This window comes from Saimiri boliviensis, chromosome 11 (assembly GCF_048565385.1).
Source record: "Saimiri boliviensis isolate mSaiBol1 chromosome 11, mSaiBol1.pri, whole genome shotgun sequence".
Classification (NCBI taxonomy): Eukaryota; Metazoa; Chordata; class Mammalia; order Primates; family Cebidae; genus Saimiri; species Saimiri boliviensis.
In genome coordinates, this window is record NC_133459.1 from 30728405 (window position 1) to 30739870 (window position 11466).

At 45.8% G+C, this 11466-nt stretch overlaps 1 protein-coding gene across 1 annotated transcript in view; it reads left to right on the top strand.

Annotated features, from left to right (window-relative positions):
• Positions 1-10645, top strand: part of KHDRBS1 (KH RNA binding domain containing, signal transduction associated 1) — a 47440-nt gene extending 36795 nt beyond the window's left edge. The window contains exon 10 of the mRNA XM_003937576.4: positions 9968-10645. The gene's annotated coding sequence lies outside the window, so the exon portion shown is untranslated. The remainder of the gene's footprint in view (positions 1-9967) is intronic.
• The last annotated feature ends 821 nt before the right edge of the window (positions 10646-11466 follow it).

An 11466-nucleotide genomic window follows, 5' to 3' on the forward strand; every position in this document is an offset into this window, starting at 1 on the left:
ATTTGCCAGGCAGATAAATGGATAGCTTAGCATAATAATACTTCATTATAGCTTTAAGCAGACTAATTTAATTAATTAATTAATTAGAGGTGAGGTCTTGCTTTACCACCCAAGCTGGAGTGCAGTGGTGTGATAATAGCTCACTGTAGACTTCTGGGCTCAAGCTGTCTTCCTTCCTCAACCTTCCAAGTAGCTAGGACTATAGGGCCACCATGCCTACTTGACTTTATTTATTTATTTAATTAATTAATTTATTTTTTTTTTTGAGACGGAGTTTCGCTCTTGTTACCCAGGCTGGAGTGCAATGGCGTGATCTCGGCTCACCACAACCTCCGCCTCCTGGGCTCAGGCAATTCTCCTGCCTCAGCCTCCTAAGTAGCTGGGATTACAGGCACGCACCACCATGCCCAGCTAACTTTTTGTATTTTTAGTAGAGACAGGGTTTCACCTTGTTGACCAGGATGGTCTCGATCTCTCGACCTCGTGATCCACCCGCCTCGGCCTCCCAAAGTGCTGGGATTACAGGCTTGAGCCACCGCGCCCGGCCCTGACTTTATTTTTTTATAGAAACAGTGTCTCTATGTTGCCCAAGCTGGATTCAAACTCCTGACCCCAAGCATCCTCCTAGAGTGGTGGGGATTACAGGTATAAGCCACCATACCCTTCCTAAGCAGACTACTTTCAAATTCTGCCTCAGTTTCAAGGCTCAATTTCATTATTTATAAAATGGGGATAATATTTACTTCACGATGTTGTTGGGAAGATCGAGTGAGCTAATGCATATAAAACATTCAACAGGCCAGGTGCCATGGCTCATGCCTGTAATCCTAGCACTTTGGAAAGCCAAGGCAGGTGAATCACCTGAGGTTGGGAGTTCAAGACCAGCCTGACCAACATGGAAAAACCCAGTTTCTACTAAAATTAAAAAAATTTGGTGGGTGTGATCGTGCATGGCTATAATCCCAGCTACTTGGGAGACTGAGGCAGGAAAGTCGCTTGAACCCCGGAGGGGGAGGTTGCAGTGAGCCAAGATCATGCCATTGCATGCAACAAGAGCAAAACTGTCTCAAAAAAAAAAAATCAGCATGATATTTAGTAAGCACTCAAATATTAGCTATAAATAGAGATTGGAAGAATAAGTTAGTGCTGATTTTGGAAGCTAGGCATTAGTCAAGAAATTTGGACTTCAGCTAAAGTTTGAGCTATTTAATGCCTTCAGCATGAGAGTGACTTATATCTGTTTACCATTGTGCTGGCAAGGTAGGGAAAATGAGGGAAGGAAGCCTTCTATAAAGTGGCACTACTACTTTGTGGGAGAATGAAAGGGATATTCTCTCCCCTGCCTTGCCTCCTGCCTGAAGGCCTTTTAATTCCTACCTTTTTCAGAAGGAGACTCATCTCTCCTATCTGGTACTTGGGTTGAGGATGAGATGTCTGGACTGCCCCGTGTTAAGGGAATGTCCTCATGTCATACTCCTTTCAACCACCCTGTGAAATGGAAAACAAAATTCTTGAGTGTCCACTAATAGAAATTTTGTTCTTGGCTGGGCTCGGTGGCTCACATCGGTAATCCCAGCACTTTCGGAGGCCGAGGCAGGTAGGTCATGAGGTCAGGAGTTCGAGACCAGCCTGACCAACATGGTGAGACCATGTCTCTACTAAATGCAAAAATTAGCCAGGCGTCGTGGCACATACCTATAATCACAGCTACTCAGGAGGCTGATGCAGGAGAATCACTTGAATCCAGGAGGCAGAGGTTGCAGTGAGTTGAAGTTATGCCATTCCACTCAACAGAGCAAAAAAAAAAAGAAAAAAAACAAAAAAAAGAAAATTTGCTCTTAAGGGAGTGTTAAGCAAGGCTTTGCTTTACCACTAGAAGTCCTCAGTGGATGAGGTCCCTGCCTCCATTTTAAGCTCTTAAATTACATGCTAACTCTGTGCTGGGAGTATCATATACAGCAAGCTTGTCCATCCTATGGCCCAGGACAGCTTTGACTATTGCCTAACACAAATTCATAAACTTTCTTAAAATATTATGAGATTTTTCTACGATTTTTTTTTTTTAAGCTCATCAGCTGTCATTAGTGTATTTTATGTGTGGCCCAAGATAGTTCTTCCAATGTGGCCCAGGGAAGCCATAAGATTGGACACACCTGATACAGCATCTCATTTAATTCTCATAACCCTGTGAAGCAATGATGCAGAGTGAGAAATTTGTATCTAGAAGTTAGGGTCCAAGAGATGGAGTTTAGACTGAAGTCTTTCTGTTTCTCCTTAGCTGCCTGCTGGTCTCCTCTGATCCTAGGGTGGCCACAGGATCAGCTTATACTTTAGTTTCTGGATTTGGTGTATAGGACTGGTACCTCTGGCTTGGTTTCTAGATTCCTGAAGTTAAAAAGAGTTGGATCCTGGACTGAGCACGGTGGCTAACATCTGTAATCCATTTGGGAGGCTGAGATGGGTGGATCACAAGGTCAGGAGTTCAAGACTATCCTAGCCAACATGGTGAAACCCTGTCTCTGCTAAAAATACAAAAATAGCCAGTCATGGTGGCGGCCATCTGTAATCCCAGCTACTCAGGAGGCTGAGGCACAAAAATTGCTTGAACCCAGTGGGCGGAGGTTGCAGTGAGCCAAGATCCTGCCATTGCACTCTAGCCTGGGTGACAAGAACAAGATTCAGTCTCAAAAAAAAAAAAAGACTTGGATCTTTATGAGCCCTCCCCTCTTCTCTTCAGACCTCCAGCTCCCTAGATTAATAGTCGTTGCATGTTTAAAGCTAGCAAGCATCTGATGAATATTTAATAGCATTGAGCAGACAGGCTGGAAACAGCTGTCTGAGACAGCAGCTGCTGGAGGGGAGGGGAGGAAGTGTACTGCACTGCCTTAACTACCCGTTCTTTTGTTTCCTGGCCTAGAAAATAGGCCTGGCTCTTCAAGGCCCCTTAGGAGCACAAGCCTGTGGTGGGCACTGCACCCTAATTCTATTGTAGCCTGATTGCTGCCCTGGGCTCCCCAGGAGGCTACATTCAAGCAGGAGACTCAACCCTTTTGGGGAGGTAATGGGGAATAATGCTCACTGACCTGTAGAATCCATTTTCCAGTTCCAGGGCTGGAGGTCTTCTCCTCTAGTCTATTCTGGCTCTGAAGCTAAGGATGCAGTCTCATCTACTGTTCTGCAAACTGCAGCTCTCTCTGCTTTTTGTCTGTTTGTTTTGAATGTACTTTCTGCTTTTGTATACAGCTCTCTTTTCTAAAAGGAGGGAGACGTGTATCTGAAAGGAATGTGAATTTCATAGCTGTGTTGCTGAGGTTTAGCTTCTTGGCATTCCTTAATCACAGATTCAAACTAGCCTCTCAGCAGTAAGTGTACTTCTCATTGCTAGCCTGTACTGTGGTGATTGTCTTTGCATCTCAGCCAGGGAATGGGCAGATGGGAGTACTCATGTATACAAGCTAACCTCATGCTTCCTTAGACCTTGGGGAGCATCTTGCTTTAAGGAGGCCTTGTCACTTCCAGGGCAAATTTGGTGGGGGGGTCGTCAAGAGATTCCTGAAAAGACAGATTATTTGAGATGTTTCTAGATGGAGTGTGAGGCCCAGCCAATCTATCAGCCCAGATTAATCAGCTAAATAGGGCACAATGCCAGAAATTTGGGTGCTATTTCTGATCTATATTGTGCATTAAGATGCCAGAATGGGCTATTCCCTTGTCAACCTCTGGTGCTTACCTTAGAGTAGTCAGTCTCTCTTCTAGGCACTGTGATGGGTATGAAAACTTGAGATAGAAGAATTTGGGTTCAGATACAGGGTTAATTATTTCCAGGGATCTTCTAACTTCAGCAGCCTTCATGGTTCCTATTCATGGCCTAGCTTTAGGTGTAAGATAGTTGCTCCTCATCTCTCAGGCTATCTGGGGTTGGAATGTAGCGAATAAACTCTGCATCTGCCTTTGAGAAACAGAAATATCTCATGTTCTGATGTGATTCTTTTTTTTTTTTTGAGATGGAGTTTCGCTCTTGTTACCCAGGCTGGAGGTAATGGCGCCATCTCAGCTCGCCGCAACCTCCGCCTCCTGAGTTCAGGCAATTCTCCTGCCTCAGCCTCCTGAGTAGCTGGGATTACAGGCACGTGCCACCATGCCCAGCTAATTTTTGTATTTTTAGTAGAGACAGGGTTTCACCATGTTGACCAGAATGGTCTCGATCTCTTGACCTTGTGATCCACCCGCCTCAGCTTCCCAAAGTGCTGGGATTACAGACGTGGGCCACCGTGCCCGGCCTCCAATGTGATTCTTTATAAGCTTCTCTTTAGAAATCAGTACAAATATCTCCTTTCATTCTTTTTTAAAATGCATTCACTATTTATTGTACATTAGAACACCTACTGTATCCTAGACACTGGGGATCCAGTGGCTGGTGAACAATATAAAATGGTCCATGGCTTCTTGGAGCTTATAGTCCATTTCTAGAAACAGACACTAAACAGATAATCTCAAATAGCATAAAAAATTTCAATTGTGTAAAGCAGGCGTCCCCAAACTTTTTACACAGGGGGCCAATTCACTGTCCCTCAGACCGTTGGAGGGCCGCCACATACTGTGCTCCTCTCACTGACCACCAGTGAAAGAGGTGCCCCTTCCTCAAGTGCGGCGGGGGGCCGGATAAATGGCCTCAGAGGGCCGCATGTGGCCCGCGGGCTGTAGTTTGGGGACGCCTGGTGTAAAGTTTTATAAAGAAAAGAACAGGGTGCTATGAGGGTATGTAACCTAATACCGTGGTTTTCCTTGAGGAAATGATGTTTAACATCTAAAGGAAGACTTAGCTACGCAGAGGGCTTGGGGAAGGGACATAGAGTAGCACATTATAGGCAGAGGATAAGACTGAAGCAGGTTGAAGGCCAGGTAAGAATCTGGACCTTACTTATTTTTATTTTTGAGACAGGGTCTTCTTTTGTCATCCAGACTGGAGCACAGTATCAAGAAGATGGCTTGGCCAGGCGCGGTGGCTCACGCCTGTAATCCCAGCACTTTGTGAGGCCAGGGCGGGGAGATCCCAAGGTCAAGAGATCGAGACCATCCTGGCCAACATGGTGAAACCCCGTCTCTACTAAAAATACAAAAATTAGCTGCCCGTGGTGGTATGCACCTGTAGTCCCAGCTACTCAGGAAGCTGAGGCAGGAGAGTTACTTGAACCTGGGAGGCAGAGGTTGTGGTAAGCCAAGATAGCACCACTGCACTCCAGCCTGGCAACAGAGTGAGACTCCATCTCAAAAAAAAAAAAAAAAAAAAAAAAAAGATGGTTCATTATACCCTTGACTTCCCAGGCTCAAGCAATCCTCCACCTCAGTCTCCTGAGTAACTGGGACTATAGGCAGGTGGCTAATTTTTTCTACTTTTTTGTAGAGACAAGATCTCACTCTGTTGCCTAGGCTGGTTTCAAACTCTTGGGCAAAATTGATCCTCCTGTGTTAACCTCCCAAAGTGCTGGGATTATAGGTGTGGGCCACCATGCCTAGCTGGGCCTTATTCTTTTTTTTTTTTTAAGAGATGGGTTCTCGGCCAGGCACGGTGGCTCAAGCCTGTAATCCCAGCACTTTGGGAGGCCGAGGCGGGTGGATCACAAGGTCAAGAGATCGAGACCATCCTGGTCAACATGGTGAAACCCCGTCTCTACTAAAAATACAAAACATTAGCTGGGCATGGTGGCGCGTGCCTGTAATCCCAGCTACTCAGGAGGCTGAGGCAGGAGAATTGCCTGAACCCAGGAGGTGGAGGTTGTGGTGAGCCGAGATCGCGCCATTGCACTCCAGCCTGGGTAACAAGAGCGAAACTCCGTCTCAAAAAAAAAAAAAAAAAAGAGAGAGAGATGGGTTCTCACTCTGACATCCAGGGCAGAGTGCAATGGTGTGATCATAGCTCACTGCAGCCTCTACCTCCTGGCCTCAAGCCATCCTCTCACCTCAGTCTCCAGAGTAACTGGGACTGTAGGCATGTGCCACCATGCCCAACTAATTTTTTAATTTTTTTTTTTTTTTTTTTTTTTTGAGACGGAGTTTCGCTCTTGTTACCCAGGCTGGAGTGCAATGGCGCGATCTCAGCTCACCGCAACCTCCACCTCCTGGGCTCAGGCAATTCTCCTGCCTCAGCCTCCTAAGTAACTGGGATTACAGGCACGCACCGCCACGCCCAGCTAGTTTTTTTTTTTTGTATTTTTAGTAGAGACGGGGTTTCACCATGTTGACCAGGATAGTCTCGATCTCTCGACCTCGTGATCCACCCGCCTCAGCCTCCCAAAGTGCTGGGATTACAGGCTTGAGCCACCGCGCCCGGCTTAATTTTTTAATTTTTTGTAGAGGCAGGGTATCACTGTGCTGCCCAGGCTGGTCTTGAACTTCTGGCCTCAAGTAGTCCTCCTACCTTGGCATCCAAAAGTGCTAGGATTATAAGTGTGACAGCTACTGCACTTGGCTTTTTTTTTTTTTTTTAAGATGGAGTTTTGCTTTTGTTGTCTAGGCTGGAGTGCAATGGCTCAATCTCGGTTTACCACATCCTCCACCTCTCAGGTTCAAGCGGTTCTCCTGCCTCAGCCTCCTGAGTAGCTGGGACTACAGGCATGCGCCACCATGCCCAGCTAATTTTGTATTTTTAGTAGAGAAGGGGTTTCTCCATGTTGGTCAGGCTAGTATCAAACTCCTGACCTCAGATGACCCGCCCGTCTTGGTTTCCCAAAGTGCTGGGATTATAGGCATGAACCATCACACCCGGCCTCTGGCTGACCTTAAAAAGCAAAGTTTTCTTCATGCTAAGAACTATCAGGATTAAAAAAAAAAAAAAAAAGCAATTTCATAGAGTTTTTGTTTCTGATTAAGAGGGCAGGTGAAAGGAATAGGATATGAGGAAATTCTCTTAACAAATGGCAGTCGCCGGGCGCGGTGGCTCAAGCCTGTAATTCCAGCACTTTGGGAGGCCGAGGCGGGTGGATCACGAGGTCGAGAGATCGAGACCATCCTGGTCAACATGGTGAAACCCCGTCTCTACTAAAAATACAAAAAAACTAGCTGGGCGTGGTGGCGCATGCCTGTAATCCCAGCTACTCAGGAGGCTAAGGCAGTAGAATTGCCTGAACCCAGGAGGTGGAGGTTGCGGTGAGCCGAGATTGCGCCATTGCACTCCAGCCTGGGTAACAAGAGCGAAACTCCGTCTCAAAAAAAAAAAAAAAAAAAAAAAATGGCAGTCTTGATGTCCTACTCACTGAAGACAATTGAATGGGAGGAGGGGGGTGTGCAAAATGAAATGATTCAGTGTCTGATTTGGAGAATGGTTATGGAGACCTGTTAGGAAACTTGCTAGTCTAGACAAGAAATAAGAAAGGTCTAGCTGGGCATGGTAGCATGCACCTGTAATCCCAGCTACTTGGGAGGCAAAAGCAGGAGGATTGCTTGAGCCCAGGAGGCAGAGGTTGCAGTGAGCTGAGATTGTGCCACTGCACTGCAGCCCGAGTGACAGAGTGAGACTGTCTCAACAGTAACAAAAGAGGTCTATAGTAGAGTAATACTGAAAATGTAGAGAAGTAAATGAATTCAAGAACTTTTGCCAGGAGCGGTGGTTCATGCCTATAATCCTAGCACTTAAGGAGACTGAGGCGGGCAGATCACCTGAGGTCAGGAGTTTATGACCAGCCCAGCCAACGTGGTGAAGCCCCGTCTCTGCTAAAAATACAAACATAGCCGGGCATGGTGGCACACGCCTGTAATCCCAGCTACTTGGGAGACTGAGGCAGGAGAATCACTGGAACTGAGGAGGTGGAGGGTGTAGTGAACCGAGATTGCACCACTGCACTCCAGCCTGAACAACGGAGTGATACTCCATCTGAGAAAAAAGAACTTTTGGCCAGGCTTGGTGGCTCATGCCTGTAATCCCAGAACTTTGGGAGGCCGAGGCAGGTGGATTACCTGTCATAAGACCAGCCTGGCCAACATGGTGAAACACTAGCTCTACTAAAAATACAAAAATACAAAAATTGATCCGCCTGTGTTAACCTCCCAGAGCGTTGGGATTATAGGTGTGAGCCACCATGCCTAGCTGGGCCTTATTCTTTTTTTTTTTTTTTTTTTTTTTTTAAAGAGATGGGGTCTCACTCTGACACCCAGGGTGGAGTGCAATGGTGTGATCATAGCTCACTGCAGCCTCTACCTCCTGGCCTCAAGCCATCCTGTCACCTCAGTCTCCAGAGTAGCTGGGACTGTAGGCATGTGCCACCATACCCAACTAATTTTTTAATTTTTTGTAGAGGCAGGGTATCACTGTGTTGCCCAGGCTGGTCTTGAACTTCTGGCCTCAAGCAGTCCTTCCACCTTGGCATCCAGAAGTGCTAGGATTATAGGTGTGACAGCCACTGCACCTGGCTTTTTTTTTTTTTTTTTTTTTTTAAGATGGAGTTTTGCTTTTGTCGTCTAGGCTGGAGTGCAATGGCTCAATCTCGGTTTACCACATTCTCCACCTCTCGGGTTCAAGCGATTCTTAGCAGGCATGGTGGCAGGCTCCTGTAATCCCAGCTGTTGGGGAGGCTGAAGCAGGAGAATCACTTGAACCTGGGAGTCAGAGGTTGCAGTGAGCTGAGATCACATGCACTCCAGCCTGGGTGACAAGAATGAGACTTCGTCTCAGGGGAAAAAAAAAAAAACAAAAAAACTTTTAGGAAATAGGATGAACACAGGTTCCACGTTACTGACTGGAACAACTAGGGGGATGGTTGTGCCATTTAAAAGAAAGGAAGCGGCTGGGCGCGGTGGCTCAAGCCTGTAATTCCAGCACTTTGGGAGGCCGAGGCGGGTGGATCATGAGGTCAAGAGATCGAGACCATCCTGGTCAACATGGTGAAACCCTGTCTCTACTAAAAATACAAAAAATTAGCTGGGCATGGTGGCACATGCCTGTAATCCCAGCTACTCAGGAGGCTGAGGCAGGAGAATTGCCTGAATCCAGGAGGCGGAGGTTGCGGTGAGCCGAGGTCACGCCATTGTACTCCAGCCTGGGTAACAAAAGTGAAACTCTGTCTCAAAAAAAAAAAAAAAAAAAAAAAAGAAAGGAAGCATTGGCCAGGCGTGGTGGCTCACACCTGTAATCCCAGTACTTTGGGAGCCCATTAAGAGGATCACAGGAGTTTGAGAGCAGTCTGGGCAACATACAGAGACAAAAATTTAAAACTTAGCAAGGGATGTTGCTGTGTGCCTATGATCCTACTTGAAGGCTGAGGTTGGAGGATCACTTCAGCCCAGGAGATCGAGGCTAAAGTGAGCCATGATGGTGTCACTGTACTCTAGCCTGAGTGACAAAGCAAGACCCCCTCTTTAAAAAAAAAAAAAAAAAAAAAACATTGCCAGAGGTTTTAGCATGAGATAAAGCTCCTTCCCTGTACCCCAGATTTAAAATATGTCTCCTCTAGCCCACACTGAGTATTCGGTGCTGGGATGAACCATTCATAAATCCATGGCCCTTTGAGCCTAACATTGAGTTACTAATAATAGTGATAAGAAAATGCCTATTTTCTGACTTCCATTCTTCCAAAAGACTTTAAAGATTTTTGTTCATCTTTTTCACATCTCTAGGAGAGCAGAAAGCATTTTCCCCTTTGTTTAGCTGGAGGCTCCAAAGCTTGGATAGGCCCCCCCAAAAGGTTTTATTGATTCTTCCCTGGATCACTTAGCTGAGGTATGACCAAGGACAGCAGGTACTGGATGTGAGACTGCATTTTCATTACCTGACTGACAGCAAAAAGAGAATTCATAGGCTGTGGACTTCTATTTTCTACCTATCTGTGTACCCAAGAAACCTGTGTACTGAATGAAACAACTAGAGTTGTGCTGTGGGATGGGGAGATTGTAAGGGCAGCAGCCTGGCCAGGTGGGAGGCTGGGAAGCCCCGTTAGGGGAGCTTTCTTAATTTTTCCACCTTGTGTCTTTGCAGCTGTCAGAGGACTCCGGAAACCTGGAGAGCTACCTGCTGTATAAAGGCTGGCCTGAGGGCATTTGCTGAACACAGAGAAACCAGGAGAGGAGATCAGCAGTTTTCTTTCCCTCCACTTCTTGATCTGTCTGATTTACCCACAGAAAGCCAGTCAGGATCCCTAAGAGTCTTTAGGCCCAGAATGGAGTCCTCAGGGCTGCAGGGGACTGTGATGCTAACAGTTAAACTGTTCAAGACTTTAAAGAGTTGAAGGGACTAATGGTATCCCTAGCATGGCCTCCTAGGAATGAACTGGCAACCCCTACTGTGCCATTCCCAGTTGTTTGCTTCCCTTTAGCTTCCCATAGTATTGTCTGAAATACCCTGCCACCATTTTCTGTTTTCCCCCACCACATCTGCCTTATGAGTGTCAGCCGGGGAGTCCTTGGAAATACTTCCAGAGGGCTCCCAAGAGAGGGTGATCACTGTCTCCTGCATAAAAGGCTAAGGAAAGCCAAGTGAGAAGATTCAGTTAATTTGGGCAAGTTATTTAACATCTGAACCTGTTTTTCTCTTTATTATTACTTACCTTTTCCAAAAAGCTTATAAAGGGTAGAGCTTTTTCTATTCCACCTCTGTACCATATTTCTCCCCAACAAGTATCTACCCCTGAGGAGCTCAATAAAGATTTGGTCAAGTGATGAATGGTCCCATTCTGGTAGCTTCTATCAGCTTTGGGAGAGAGCCAAAGCGCCCCTGTCTAGCTTCCACTTTCCTTCCAGCTATACTAGGGCAGCTATTTGTTCTAACATTTTCTCTTGAAGGATTGGGAAGTCAGCCTTTGATAGGCTTCTGGTTTCCTCTGGCCTATTTCTAGGTTGATATATATTCAGCTTCCTGAGAGGCTAGGGACCTCTGATACTGTACTCTTCCCTAATGCCTTCTGGTTATTTATTCTAACAAAGGAACAAGGGGAAGACTGATTTTAGAGAGAGGAAAGAGCCTATCTGCATTTTAACTGTGCCTGGGGCTCTAGTGAGCTTAGATTCATCCTTAGCAGGAACAGAAGTATAATGGAAAGGGATTCCTTTAAATAAGTTGATTTAAAGTGGGCAAACTAATTTCTGAGCCTGTTTCTATCTTCATTGTTGATTACTATAAATAAGAGCTAATAATTTACTGATTTCTTAATATGTACCAGGAAAATGAGAAAAACTGAGACTCAAGGAAGATAAAAAAAAAACTTGTCTATGGTTAGAAAAAGACTCCATGGTCTATACGATCAGACTTCATGGTCTATGCTTTTGACCTCTTTGTATTTCTCACAGCCACAAGTGCTTTGAAATATTAAAGTATTACGTTTGGATGAGGGGTTCATCTAGGATGACAGATCATCTAGGTGTGTACCCAAGACAGTTTCTGGGATATGGGACTTTAAGTGCTAAAACTAGTAAAGTCAAAGGCCAGCCTCAATGAGTTTGTCACCCTGTGTTTACAGTTGGATGCTCTTGAGTCCAGGA